At 38.5% G+C, this 15708-nt stretch overlaps 1 long non-coding RNA gene across 1 annotated transcript in view; it reads right to left on the bottom strand.

Annotated features, from left to right (window-relative positions):
• Nucleotides 1-15708, bottom strand: part of LOC309397430 — a 325183-nt gene that overhangs the window by 149173 nt on the left and 160302 nt on the right. The gene's annotated exons all lie outside the window — the stretch shown is intronic.

Genomic DNA, 15708 nt, shown 5'->3' with positions numbered 1-15708 from the left:
TAAATGTGTGTATAGACATACACACACACACACACACACATACTCTTTGAAATATATATAGTCCTGGCAGGACATGAGGTGGGTAAAATGAAGATTGTTGTGAGCAATATGAAAATAATGTTTCTACATTGCAAACTTCCCAGAGAGTAATCTAAACATTATGGAATGCCGTATAAGCCTAAAATGCTAAATGCAATGATATGTGCTATATGCGAGAGAGAGAGAGCGCACGCGCGCGCACACACACAGAGTGATGTGCAGTGAGGTTTATGGCTGTGAGGCACTGACGTCATCAAATGATCATCATGAAGGGAGGACTGTGATAACTTTGATCTTTGCAAGCGTGCAAGCAAAATACCCCAGGATCACGGTGGCGGGGACAGCAACCCCTTCCGCTGCGCTGCGGAGAAGAGCCATGCTGTGCAGGAGGCTCCTCAGCGGTAGCTTCAGATCAGCGCGAGCCGTGGTCATGTTGGCTCAGGAAGGAGGGGAATGGGACCTAGCTGTCCCCGCTACCATGATCCTGGGGTATTTTGCTTGCACGCTTGCAAAGATCAAAGTTGTCACAGTCCTCCCTTTTTTAGAGGCTTTTTAAGCCTCACCTCAGCACTCGCCTTTTCCCTTTTACATTTTTTTTTCTTTTCATGACAGCGATGAGGCTCTGCCTCCCCTGCCTCCCCTGACTGCACGTCACTGCACACACACCAGAAACACACACCAGAAACACACACCAGAAACACACACATGCTTAACTGAAGGTGTTAGTGTTACTTTTAAACTTTTCAAGGAGCTCCCAAGGAAAAAAAAAGTGAAGCAATTACATACTAAGCGTGCTGCATAGGGAGAGGACATCTCATTATATTCTCATATCTTCATCTAAACTAAGCACACTTGGGTACATTGAAAAAGCAACAAAATGCGCCTTGCATTGCTGCAGAAGAAAAATAGTAATGCTCATGGAATCATCTCTAAATGTTTAAATATTCATATATATATTTTTCCAGGGGAAAAGTGTCTTCTTAATGTTTTCGGTAAACTGTATTGCAAATGTGTACAATTGCTTTATGGGCATTAATTAAATTTATTGTTCCCCTACAAAACAGAGATTCCTACCAAGAATTGTCATGGGCCTGTTTAAGAAGACAATTACAAGGAAACTGTTTGGGAGTGATAGAGCAACAAACGCAATCCAAATCTTGCTTGGGGTTTCGACGGCACACTCGCTGTCTGCCATAAAACAAATTGATAGCCTGAACAGAAAGAAGGTTGAGCGAAAGAGAGCAAATAAGTCCTCTGAAAAATGAATAGTATTATTGAATGACATGTTATGCAATTTATGTAGCACATAGATGTGCATAATTATATGCAAAGTATCACCCAGCAGCAGGAACCATATCCTGACTGTCCAGCCATTAAGCTCACAAAAGCGTCTCTGGAATTCCATGAACTTGAGAGGTTTATCTGATTTGAATACGAAAGATGTTTTATCCACACTAGTGGTTCCAAGGCTTGGAAAATCCCTATCAAGGAAGGTTAGATGGGTCGTGCGCTGTTATGCTTCCTCTGGCGGATGAAAACATTTTTATTAAGGCAGACCTTTAACATGTAAATGGGATTTAGCTGATGAAGTTTGGAGCGTATTGGTGCTTTGTTATTTTTATAGTTTTCTTAATGAGTTTTAATTCTGTTTTTAATTTGTGTTTTAATTTTATTCTTGCTTTGATTTTGTTTCATGTTAGCCCTTGTAAGTATCATGTGTTCAAGGAAATCCAGGATTCCATAGTCTCTCTCTCTCTCTTTGTCCCTCTGCCCCTCTCTCTGTCTCTGTCTGTCTGTCTGTCTGTCTGTCTGTCTCTCTGTATGTGTGTGTGTGTGTGTGTGTGTGTGTGTAGAATATAGAATAACAGAGTTGGAAGGGACCTTGGAGGTCTTCTAGTCCAACCCCCTGCTTAGGCAGGAAACCTACACCACTTCAGACAAATATGTTTATGTTCAGACAATATGTATTGAGACAATGTGTGTATGTGTGTGTGTGTGTATGTATGTGTGTGTGTGTGTGTGTGTGTGCAATGAGTTAGCCCTGCAGTACTGCAGCCTAACCACTATGTCACCATGGCTCTTAAAATAACAAAACATCATTTATCATAATGCACAGAAAAGCAAGACACCTATAAGGCATTTCATAGATAAATCAAGAGGACTCCATAATTCATGTTCACCTATGTTGAAAAACATTCCCTAGTTGATCAATGTTCTTTAGTCACAGTAGATAGACAAATGGGTAACTTGTGTATCAGCCAAGAATATCACACTATTTGCTCAAATTAACCCAGACAGTAGCCCCATTTGGAAGCTTCACCAGATAACATCATTATTAAATTAATAAAAACCTCACAACAAAATGAGAGCTTAGATGCATTCAATTAATATTAAAGTCAAACTATGAAAAAGCTGATTTTCAGGACTATGCATTAGTTGGAAGCTGTTATTTGTCCCACATCCTTTTTAAATAATACAAATCCTATTTTCGTCATCCTTAAAGTGTATTTTATCAAATGAAAATCAGGTTTTCTTTAAAGTCTTTGTAACATTTTCAGAGCCTACAAAACTCTAATCACACATTCAGGAGAATGTAGGAATGTTCAAAGTTTGTAGGAGTATGGCCACACATCATTGTATATTTCTTCAATTCTTGATCTTGTCGTGCTGATCTGTTAAGCCTTAAAATACCAGTTGCTTTCATTGCAGCACTTAATTTTGTGTAATGAGATATCATGTACATGATTAAAATCCTGAAGGGTATGACCGTGAATTTTAGAATGCACAGTGTCATTTGTTACATGACTGATTTTTTTTTGTGTTCTCTTAAATGCTCTAAGGGGAGGCACAATTATTTTTCAAAGTTATTTCTTCAGATTTATATTCCTTAAATTATCATTTTGAATCTCTACATTCCCCACTCCAGGAGACTTTGGAAGATGAAAAAGAAAATTATACAATTTGATATATCTGAATTAATTCAGAATTGCCTTAATGCAAAGCAACTTCAGAAGAAATCTGTGATTCTGTTCTGTTCTCTGCAGGCAAGGCTCTTGGGACTGATCTTAGAACTTTCATTAACTTTACTTTCTTTAGCTTCTAAAAAGTGAATAATTACCATTTTTGTTTGCATCAACAGAGTGATACACAGCCCATTGCTGAATAACAAAGCAGGAAGACATTGTTATGGTTTTAAATTTCCTTACTGTTCTCTATCATGTCTTGGTAACCATTCTCAACCATTGTCAACCATTCTAAAGCATGTATGTTTGTAAATATATATTTTCCAAAACATTTTCCCTAAGTTTTTGGAATGGACAATCTCCTCCACCTACAGTCCCTGGAATGACACTGTAGATGGAATAGTCCAATGGATGCAAAGTTGTTATCTATTATTCTCAAGAAAAAATATTTCTGGTGTATATTTTAATCATCTAAGAGTGCTGTTATGCTCCCAATATGTTCCCATTGGAGCAGTGCCTCCTAAACAATCAATACATTTATTTATTCATTAATATGAATGAAGAGCCGCAATGGCGCAGTGGTTAGAATGGGGTACTGCAGGCTACTTCTGCTGACTCCCGGCTGCCAGCAGTTTGGCAATTCAGGTCTCACCAGCTCAAGATTGACTCAGCCTTCCATCTTTCCAAGGTGGGTAAAAGGAGGACTCAGATTGTTGCGGGCAAGATGCTGACTCTGTAAATTGCTTAGAGATAGCTGTGAAGCACTGTGAAGCGGTATATAAATCTAAGTGCTATTGCTATATAACCATTCATTTATATAACCACCAAGTCCACAAACTTGACTCTGGGCAGCTAGTGTAGAATTTAAAAAAAACACCAAGAAAAAATAACCAAACATAAAATCGTCCCAAAATCCTCAACATGATGTAACTGAGTCTGAGACACAGTTAAAATCACATTCCCAGTACTGTTACTAATATATTTGTCCTTCACAAAATCAATCAATCAATCTTACTTTTATAAAAGGATAGAAAAAAACCCCTGACTTCCTCTTGGATAGATTCAGGTTTTTTTTTTAAAAAAAGTTATTATTATTTATCATTCAATTTATGTCACCTATCCTTGATTGGCCATTAACAGGATGTAGAATGTGACACTCTGCAATATCCGTAAAGGATCATGCTAGATTTTACATGTAGAAAACTTGAAATTGCAATACATTCATATATTACAGGGGTGTCCAAACTTGGGAACTTTAAGACTTGTGGACTTCAACTCCCAGAATTCCCCAGCCAGCATGCTGGCTGGGGAATTCTGGGAGTTGAAGTCCACAAGTCTTAAAGTTCCCAAGTTTGGACACTCCTGATATATTAACACATTGATAGTCCTGAACTTACAAATGTTCATTTAGTGATCATACAACAGCACTGGGGGGGGGGAGGGGGGATTTATAACATTTTTCTTACTTACCACATTGCAATATTCTCATGTCACATGATCAAAATTCAGATGCTTGGCAACTAATTCATATTTATGATGGGCTGGGGTGTCCCAGGATTATTTGTGACCTTCTGACAAGCAAAGTCCATGGGGAAGCTGGACTCACTTAACAACCTTGCTACTAACTTAACAACTGTAGGGATTCACTTCACAGCTGTGGCAAGAAAAATTGTAAAATGGCAGAATCTCTGGCAGGCAGAATTCACTTAAAACATATCTCACAAAATAACAGAAAATTTGGGCTCAGTTGTGGTCGTAAGTCGAGAATTGCCTGTACTGGCTGACTATGTATCTTTCACTAAATGTGGTTTGTTTGAGTTTGCTTTTATTATCATGGCATGTATACCCACCTCGCTGAATTTATAATGATTAAACATACTCTGATTTAATTATATATGAACCCAATCAGAAAATAAAGTAATTAACTAAAACCTTGTCATATTCAAGTAGGACTCATTTTGGTTATTATTTTATATTTCTGATAGCTTAAATTCTTTAAGAATATTCTCTTAACTATATCTAAAATGCTTGAAATGATAATTGCTATAATATTTATTACATTCATATACAAATTTAATTGCTAAACCTTTATATCCAGAGTTCAAAATTCCTCTAATTAGGTTTCAACCTTCTCTTTTATTATTCTACACTTCTCTCTCTCTGTTTCTCTCTCTCTCTCTCTCTCTCTCTCTCTCTCTCTCTCTCTCTCTCTCTCTCTCTCTCTCTCTCACACACACACACACACACACACACACACACACACACACACACACTTTATATAATTGGAGAGCAAGAATCTGGACTTCACTAAATAACATTATCCAGGATTCTGGCTACTTTGATACTGATTTGGCTATCAATATATACTATTATTTTTAGATAAAGTACCTGAAAATACAACTCAGTGCTATTGATTTAGCTGTGGTTCCACTTATTAAATGATGCAGCTATTGCTATTATTTATAACATAACTTCTTATAGATGATGCTATTTATATTATTACAGTTGGGATACTCTTTCATTTATTTATTTATTTAGTTTTGAATCACCCAAAAATAATAATAGGAGCTTTGGTGGCACAGTGCTTAGAAGGTAGTATTGCAGGCTGATTCTGCTCACTGCCAGGTTTTCAAGGTTGATTCAGTCTTCCATATGTCTGAGGACAATAAAATGAGGACCCAGATTGCTGGGGGCAATATGTAGACTTTGTAAACTGTTCAGACAAAGCTATAAATCAATGTGGAGTGGTATATAAGTCTAGTTCTATTGGTATAATGATTTCATGTGTATTTTACAATTTTTATTGGAACTGATTATGTATCAATTAAGGGATTGAGGCAATTTACTTTTTAAAAAAATATGATTATTTGGTGCTATGTTCCAGGCAATAAAAGGTATATGAGCCACAGTGGTGCAGTGCTTAGAGTTCAGTATGCAGGCTACTTCTGCTGACTGCCAGCTGCTGGCTGCCTGCAATTTGGCAGTTCAAATCTCACCAGGTTCAAGGTTGACTCAGCCTTCCATCTTTCCAAGGTGGTAAAATGAGGACCAGATTGTTGAGGGCAATAGGCTGACTCTGTAAACTGCTTAGAGAGGGCTGTAAAAGCACTATGAAGGGATATATATTAGTGTAAGTGCTATTGTGCTTACTTACTTACTTACTTCCATCCATCCATCCATCCATCCATCCATCCATCCATCCATCCATGATGCACAGTAGTTAGAATCAATATTGCAGGCTAATTCTGCTGACTATCAGCAGTTTGATCCTAACTGGCTCAAGATTGATTCAGCCTTCCACCCTTCCTCGGTCTGTAAAATGAGGACCCAGATTGTTAGGGGCAATATGCTGACCCTGTAAACTGCTTAGAGAAGGCTGTAAAACACTGTGAAGTGGTATATAAGTCTATTGCTATCGCTATCATAATAGCATAATCTTATACATGCTTAGTCTCAAATTAATCTCACATTAATCTCAGTTGGGATACTCAAACAGAAAAGATGTCAAACTTCCTTAGGAGATCAATAATCAATCACACTATTTTTAATAGTTCACAGGGAAGATATCGTTTATTTCCAATTAAATTTCCAATTAAAAAGGGAAAGTTGACCTAAGCCACCATCCCATTTTCATGTTTTCCAAGTGTCCATGACAAGACAAGAAAACAAATGATGAACAGTGACACTCAATGGTTTCATAAACAATGTGGTTAAATAATTCTTTAAGTGTCTTGTGCCTCTCTCTTCATGAGTAGTCTTTCAAGTGTTTTACAAGCCTTTAGCTTTAAGCTTGCAAAAAAATCTGTATGCGATTTTTATCCCTTTCTGAAATGCAGTGGCACTCTGCTTGAATGAATGAATAAGTGAATGAAAAAGAGAAAGAATCAATGACAAATGCCTGGTTTGAACTAAAGGCAGCACTATCTGAACATCACCATATGCATTAGAATTTTTTTAAAAAAATATATATATCTGGATGCATGATAACCATGCATGGTTTTCTTTCTCTCTTTTTTTGCTGCCTATTTCATATTCATTTATGTTATCTTTTCTTAATGTCTTTTTACCATTTATTTTTCACAGAAAAAAATCAATAAAATGAAGTATAGTAATTACCAAGAGAAAGTATAAAACTCCCAGATATTGAGTTAAAATGTTAAAGTTGTTTGGTTTTTTTTTTGCAAATGGGCAACTTTTATAATACATAATGTCTGTGTAGGTATACGTGTGTAACAATAAAATCATATATCATTCAAAGAAAGGGACACACTTTAAATAAAGCTAATTTCGTTTTTCCTTTCACCCATTCCTTTTTCTTATTCAGTAGAGGAAATAGTTATGGAAAACAATTGAGATGTATTCAGTTTAAAAAAAGAAAACATTTAAAAACAAGACCAAAACATTTTTAACATTCAACATTTGAGCTCTGTCTGAAATTATTACTAAAGAATAGGTTGTGTTGAACCCTTATCTTGAATGTATATACTTCATCCTTTTCTGTTGTCACTTAGTAATTCTGTCATGTTGAATAACCCTGATAGGAAAATCAGCTCGGCACCAAGTTGCTAATGATCCACCATTCCACTCTGCTGTCAATGGACTGTTGCAAAAAGTAATTTCTCTCACTGTGTCAATAAAAATGCCATGCCACGTAGCCATTAATGGATGTGGCAAGAAAAGCAGTTAATTAGTTGGCTCCCAAAATAAATACTGTCAACTCTAATTTCCCAGCTAATAACAACACTTGGTCCTCCATGATGAACCAGTCAACAAAAACTGCACATCAGTTTATCCCTTACATGGATAAGGGAAGAAGAGGGAGGAAGAGGACTAGAGAGACAGATCGACGTTACTTGTTGTCTTATAGACTGCTTTTAATGTACTGCAATGTTCCAAATAGACAGACAGAACTTTATTTTGATCATTGACAATCAGAAAAGTGAACAACACAAAAACTCTCCCCAAACAAGAGCTTTTTGCAACAGTGGTGGGATTCATCCAGTTCGCACCTATTCAGGAGAACTGGTTGTTAACTTTCTAAGCAGTTCAGAGAACCAGTTGTTGGAAGAAATCTCTTTTTTTCCCACGTTACAGGACTAATCCTGTAAGGAAGGCAAGAAGGAAAAAATCTGGTGTTGTTTCTAGCCTCATCTTTATTGGCCTGCTTACAGAAACTGCCTCTCCAATTAATTCTTACTACATCTAAGGCGACGTGAGTGATGTTGAGATGGCCATGCCCACCCAGTCACATGATGATGGACTCCCCTTACACAGCTGGTCATTAGGGCAGAGAACCGGTTGTTGATTATTTGAATCCCACCACTGGAGGGCAACCATATGTGGGCAAAGATTGCACAGAATGTAACATGTACTTTTAGAGATATAAATTTACCTTGATTGTTTAACAAATAGTACAGCTGAAAATTATTAGAGTGCCCTGAAAATGTAAATAAAAAAGGAATAATCAACTGGAGGAAAATATTCCTGTAGAACTGGCAATGCAAAATAATATGGATTGTGGTTTCTATGCTTCCCTATCACAGGGACAAGGTTGGGTTTCCTATAGGTTTTCCTATATTTCTCTTCCAGGAAAGCTAGGGAGAAAACATTGAATCAAGCTCTCTGAAATTTGGAAGCTGTGATATGATATAAAACTTTGCATATGTTCATGCAATGTGGTTGCAAAGATTAAGGGGTCAGAACTAGGAGGCCTTTGGCAGAAGGGTACATGATAAATTAATGTTGAGTGGAGGCAGTCGATTCGGAAATATTACCTTGAGCTTGGTCTTTTGTACATACCTATATGCCAGAGGTGATATTCAGAAAATTCTAACCAGTTCTGGAGAACCGGTAGCAGAAATGTTGAGTAGTTTGGAGAACTGGTAAATACCACCCCTGAATGGCCCCACCCCCCATCTATTCTCTGCCTCCCGATTGGAAGGAAATGGGGATTTTACAGCACCCTTCCCCTGGAATGGGTTGGGAATGAAGATTTTACAGTATTTTACAGTATTCTTCCCCTGCCACGCCCACCAAGCCATGCCCACCAAGCCATACCACGCCCACCAAGCCATGCCCAAAAAGCCATACCATGCCCACCAAGCCATGCCCACAGAACATGTAGTAAAAAAAATTGAATCCCATCACTGCTATATGCCCATCATGAGAACCTCTTTTGAGATAAGCTATATTGTGCATAGCACTAAACGGACTATGAAACAGAAAGGCTAAGAAACAAAGGACATGAAATAAGGAAACAGCTAAATCTTCATCAAAGCACTATTCACTGCATTTTTTTTCTTTTCTGTTAGGTACCATTTCATAATTGACTTTTCTTCTTTAAACTCCATAGTCATCAAGCCTTGCAAAAGTACAGATTTGTCCATCTTCCTGTTCTACCCAACATACATGATTTCATGATTGCTCTGAAATTGAACCTTTACTGCACTTTCAAATTAAAGTACCTTTTCTTTTACCATTTTTTTTCTTTTTATGACCCTATAATCTCTTGCTTCAGGTTGGGGTCAGGGCAGCTAAATGAAGCTGAGCATTTACTGGCCGTATGCTTTTCCTGATGCCTACATGGAGTTCACAGCAGATATCTTCTCTTTCCACTCAGATAAAGAATCATCTGTCACTCCCTAGGATTGAACTCTCAACTTTCCGAGTGGGAGGTGAGGGTCTTCACCTCTAGGCCACTGTGCCCTTTTCTACCATAAATATGTCCACTATATTAATTATCCCTTTAAAGCAGAAATATGTAACCTGATAAGCTTCTGACTGCATTGGAATCAGTTTGAAGATTTGAGCAAAGCATCAATATCTGCACATTTCCTTCTGAATATGCTAGTACATATGTAAAAGTCCTCATAAGTGTCTAACTGGTACAGACAAACTTTTTTTGAGCAGTTGGATTCCCTCAATATGTTTAACTTGCTGGGTTTGCACACTGAATCATACAGTAAGCAGATGGACTGTACCGTAGCCAAAGTTAAATTTAACCAAGATTATCATTTTTCACAAATACAGCTGCTTGGTCATTAACTAACTGGGCTAAGCAAATCACTAAAATCAATCAGTGAAGCCAATTGGTGTTAACTCATCTTGTTCTGCAAATTCTCCCACTTCTTTAAGTCAGAGATATATACCTCCTGGGAAGTTTTAGCCTCAGCCACATAAACTTAAAAGTAGCTTTCAATGACTCACAATCTTTTCAGTGCAATGTACTTCACAAGGTTTATCTTGGCAAAACGTCTTCCATTGAAATGCAATTAATGTAATTAAATAGAATTAATACGATTGCTCACTGTATATCCAATTACACTTTCTTCCTACCAGAGTAAAAATTGGCAGCAACTTCCGAAGAATCCACAAGAAGAGAGTGGTAGTGGTGAAACAAAATGCTCAGCTTTTAAACAGGTACCCACATATTAAAATGATATAAAGTATAAATATCAAGCATATTTCTAAATATTAAAATATAAAGCCCTAGCTGTTACCGATAGAGGGATAGTTTCAAGAGCACATGAAGTAATAGAACCACTTTATACTGGTGGGAACACATTTGCAATATTGAATCCAGTTTTGGTCACCACAATACAAAAAAAAAGATGTTGAGACCCTAAAAAGACTGCAGAGAACAACAACAAAAACGATAAGGTGTCTGCAGGCTAAACTGTATGATGAACGATTGATGGAACTAGGTATGTCTAGTCTAACATAAAGAAGGACTAGAAGTGAAAGAATGGCTATTTTCTGGTACTTAAAGGACAACCACAAGGAAGAATCAGTTGACTTATTCTCCAAGGGCAGGGGGTATAAGTGTTCTACACAAACCCCATTCAGGCCCCGGAAGTCGACGCATAAGCGTAGAGTTCTATCCTTCTCTCTGAACAATACAGGTGCCACCACACACAACTGACCCGGTCGGATAAACCCCCTAGCCAAGCACCTGAAGGCAGGACAACAAGCTTGTTAAAGAGAGATCTAACCTAGAACTAAGGAGAAATAAGAACAATGAATCAGTGGAACCGTTAGCCTCCAAAAGTTGTGGGTTCTCCATCACTGGATATTTTCAAGAAGAGATTGGAAAGCCACTGGTCTAGAATGCTGTACGGTCTCCTTCTCAAGCAGGGGATTGGACTAGAAGCCCTGTAAGATGACTTCCAAGCCTATTGTTATTCTGTGCTCTATGTTTCTGAACTCTTCTACCTTGAGAAAATACTTATTCTTTTGGTAACATAACCTGTAGAATACTTAGAACAGGGAATAAAGATATGGTCTGTGCCAAATTGGCAAAACTCCAGCTGCTTAGTTGCCAGACCTTTGATTTAAGATCTGGCCCTAAAGAATGCTTGCAAAGCTGTATTTGCCCATGTCATTTCCTCACTGCTCTAGCTATAAAATGAATCCATATACCATCTCAGGGTTAGGGACATGCTGTTGTTTCCTTCCTGCGAGAAATATTTTACGGCACAAATCTATCAGTCAAATGTTAATTTCAGGGGGTTCATGCATTAATACCAACAAACCAGCCAAATCAGAACAGGCAATGTGTGAGTTTCTCAAAGACCTTTTAGTGTGAAGGCTTTGTGTGCCACATGAATGATTTATGAAGAAGACTAAAAGGTGACTTGCACTGATACATATCAGCATGTGAAAGGAATTCCAATGAGGGTTTTTTTCTGGGAGCTCTTGGTCTTACCAGAGCATTTTTCCGTTCTTCACGAGCATAGCATCATTGTCATTGCAAATTTGTGCTTGAATGGAGAGGGAGGGAGGGAGGAGAAAAGATTCAGGAGCATTTAACTTTAGAGATAAGCACCCTCCCCGCCCCCTCACCCCCAATTGAATCTTTCTCCAGTTCTCATTTTTCTAATATATTTCATCCTATTCTTTGCAGAGAGGTGCATAGGTCTTTGGGGGTATGTTTTTTGGAAAGTGCCTACCCCGTATGGACTTTCTTATGTTCTACTTTTCAAGGAGGGTGTCTACATTTTTCTAAAATAAAGCATTTTCTACCCCCAAAGGCACAGCAATGGACTTTGAGACAACACTACCAGACTCCATTGCATGAACAGGGATTTCATAGCTGAGGATTCCTCCCATGCCCCATAAGCAGCGGAAGATGGGGAATGTGCTCAAATCCAAGAGTCTGAAAATCTATCAGAATCTGGTTGCTATTTTAAAAAAAATGTTGCAGTCACATGCTATCTCCACAACTCACAGTTCTCACACATCTGATCTATTTGGACATGTTCCTGCTCAAAAGCTTTAAAGATTGCAGTATTCTTGGTCAAATAAAACTGGGAAGTTATATGAGATGAGCCATTTCTTTTAAAAAGGTCCCCTCAATTTATGGTACACAATGAGGGTGATATGATCACTGTTATGACCGAGGATTCCCAAGAGTATGAAGCAAACTCCTTGTCCTGACAAAAAACCTTTTTATTAATTTACTGTGAATCCTTCTCATTCACATCCAGCAAGTCTTTCAAGGGAGGATTTATAGTCACAGACCTTATCTGGCTTGGACAGCAGAGAGGCCAATATCTGCAAAATTTGGCAAGGAGTCTCAGAGAGTCACCAACCAATTAAACGCATTAATTGTCTCCTGCAAACTCCACTCTCCTTTCGCTCCTCTTTTATTTCCTCTGGGAGGGGCTATTCATCCTCCTCCTGTAGCCTTACTCCCAAGTCGACCCCTGTTCATTAGTCGTTCCCTTTGTCTGGCAACTCTGTGCATGCACACACTGGGAACAGGCTGCAGCTCTTCCTCACTGATGTCTGACTCTGAAGGTAGCTGATAACTGGCATACGGCTCTGCCCCCCTCTCTGCCTCTGACACAGAGCCCTCATCAGAGCCTTCCCCAGACTCCAGGACTGGCCATGTTCCTCCCCAACCTCCCCACTGTCCGAATCTGCTGCCAGCTCTGCTGGCCAATGTCGGGCCACAACAATCACATTGTATTGCATCAGAGAGCTGTTGCAACTGTTTTTCCACCATCTTTATTGGAATTCTCCCTATATGTGAATATAGGGTGCAGGAGAAGCCCTTTTAGACTGATGTTAAAATCTAAATCACCAACTGATTTACCACTCATTAGTGGTCAAACCATTCTATTGCTAAACATTTTCTGTCTTACCAAATTCTAATTCTATCTCCCTGATGCTAAAGTCATACAAACAGGAAAGTCTCATTGATGTTTCGGTGATTTATTAGCATTCCTTAATAAAAGATACATGGATTAGCCAAGTTTGGGAAATTGTCTAGATTGGATTACCCTTTCAGACTTTAATGGGCTTTGTTTTGGCTAGATTTCAGCATAGGCTAAAGAACCCAAAATAAATGACAGGGGGCATGCCTTAGTAAGCTATCATCATGAAAAGCACACAACACTTTTTTTTTTTTTAAAAAAAGAAAAACCTAGCAACCATAAATAATTTCAACAATCCCATCAAACTGCATTTTATGTTCACTCTGAGATCAGAAGGCTTGACATTTAAAACTTTTCTGAACTGCATCTTTCTATGTCTAGCATCTTTCTGACATCCTGGATAAAAGAGGAACTCCATACTTACACGTGGATAAAAATTAGTACTGACAAAAGCCAAAGACATTTATTACTGTATCTGTCTTCTTTGCTGTTTCCTTCCAACTTCAGAACACAGAGTATTTTTCCCCTCTATTTTTTCCCCAACCAACCAATCAATCACTCTTTAAAGTAGTTTAATCAAGAACCTATCAATTGATCCCTGTTTCCCAATCAGTGTTATGGCCCACCAGCGACCAGCAGAGCTGGCAGCAGATTCGGACAGTGAGGAGGTTGGGGAGGAACATGGGCCAGTCCTGGAGTCTGGGGGAGGCTCTGATGAGGGCTCTGTGTCAGAGTCAGAGAGGGGGCCAGAGCCTTCTGCCAGTTATCAGCTGCCTTCAGAGTCAGACATCAGTGAGGCAGATGAACAGCTGGAGCCTGTTCCCAGTGTACACATGGACAGAGTTGCCAGAAGAAGGAAACAGCTAAAGAACAGGGGACGACTTGGGAGTAAGGCCACAGGTAGATGATGAATGGCCCCTCCTAGAGGAAGTAAAAGAGGAGTGAAAGGGGAGTGGAGTTTGCAGGAGATAATTAGTTCGCTTAATTGATTCGTGACTCTCCAAGACTCCTTGCCAAGTTTTGTAGATATTGGCCTGGCAGCTCTCCAAGCCAGATAAGGTCTGTGACTGTAAATCCTCCCTTGAAAGACTTTACTATATGTGAATGAGCAAAATTCACAGTAAATTAATAAAAGGGTTTTTTGTTGGGACCTGGAGTTTGCTTCATGTTCTTGAGAAGCCTTGGTCAAACAATCAGAGGCAGATGTTGCCTTGAGTATTGGATGTAAGAAGAACATGCCTATTGTTTCTCAAAGATAACTTTAGGACCCTGTTGTGCAGTGTTAGAATTTAGGGAAAGCAGAAGAGGGAGGAGGCAGACAGTAGGAAACCTTACTTTGCCACCTTGAGTTGATAAAAAGCCTGAAGGGCCTTGATTAAAATATGGTTTGATTACAGAACAGAAGAGGAAAGGGGACTTGATGAAAACTCTTTTGCCTGACATAATGAAAAAAGAGTTTGGCAAAAGTGCAGGGCCAATGGATTATATTGTGACGGCTGGCAGATAAAATATGTCATTGATAAAAATGAATACACCTTCACCGGCATGCTGCTGAGCATTACATTGTCACAACAAATTCAGTAGTCATAAAGAAAAAAAAATACTTTCTGAGGTTTTGCTTTCCACCTTTGGCTGATTTCTCAATTGTCCATTTATTAAAAACTTTGGAAGTCTTACATGCAAGCCCACATGCATACTAATTTTTTTTTTAAATCTGGAAAAAAATTGCACATACAATATATACCAGTTGGTTCAATTCAGTCTGATGAAGATTTTTTTCCCCTTAGAATTATTTTTCAAAAATAAGAAAACTCTTTATAGGCAAAGTTGGCTGTTCCTATTTTTTTTTAATGAAAGCTGATCAACACATAGAGGTGTGTGGGTGTGTAAATAGCCTGTTTTTCCAAAAATAAGACATCTACACATAATAAGGCCAATAGGGCTTTTGAGTGTATGCGCTAAAATAAGCCCTCCCTGAAAATATTGCAACACAGTAGCAGCCTTGAGGTGACCATGCTCGCCACCTCCTGCACCTCAAAATAATAAGACTTCCCCAAATATAAGGCCAAGTTCTTATTTCGGGGGTCAAAAGAAAAGAACACCCTGTCTTATTTTCAGGGAAACACAATAGTTTGTTTTTCCTAGTGTTAGCATTTCTCCCGTAGTTTATTGTATCCCAGCATTCCACACTTCTATTCAAACCAACAGGAAGACATCAGAAAGAAATGGTGTAAACAAAGCCCTTCCCCTGAAAAATTATCACCAATTCCTCTTTCTTTGGGAGAAATTAAAGGAAGCTTTCACCCAGGTTTCTCCCTCACCCCAATAAGTTCGAATAAAAATCTTGAAAGGATATTTGTATCCAGCTTTAATGTATACAAATAAGGCAGCACATAATACGAAATAGTTCATCTTGCAATATGAAACATAAAAGCAGAAGCTGTTGGAAGAAAGAATCTTGAGATCATCAAACTTGTGATTTTCTACCAAAAAGAGGAGGCAACTTCTGGGTCAACCATTTGAAGAGGGTGCTACAAAATTGGACGATC

This window comes from Natrix helvetica, assembly GCF_964273705.1.
Source record: "Natrix helvetica genome assembly, chromosome: 10".
Taxonomy (NCBI): domain Eukaryota; kingdom Metazoa; phylum Chordata; class Lepidosauria; order Squamata; family Natricidae; genus Natrix; species Natrix helvetica.
This window is presented reverse-complemented; position numbering and strand designations above follow the sequence as displayed.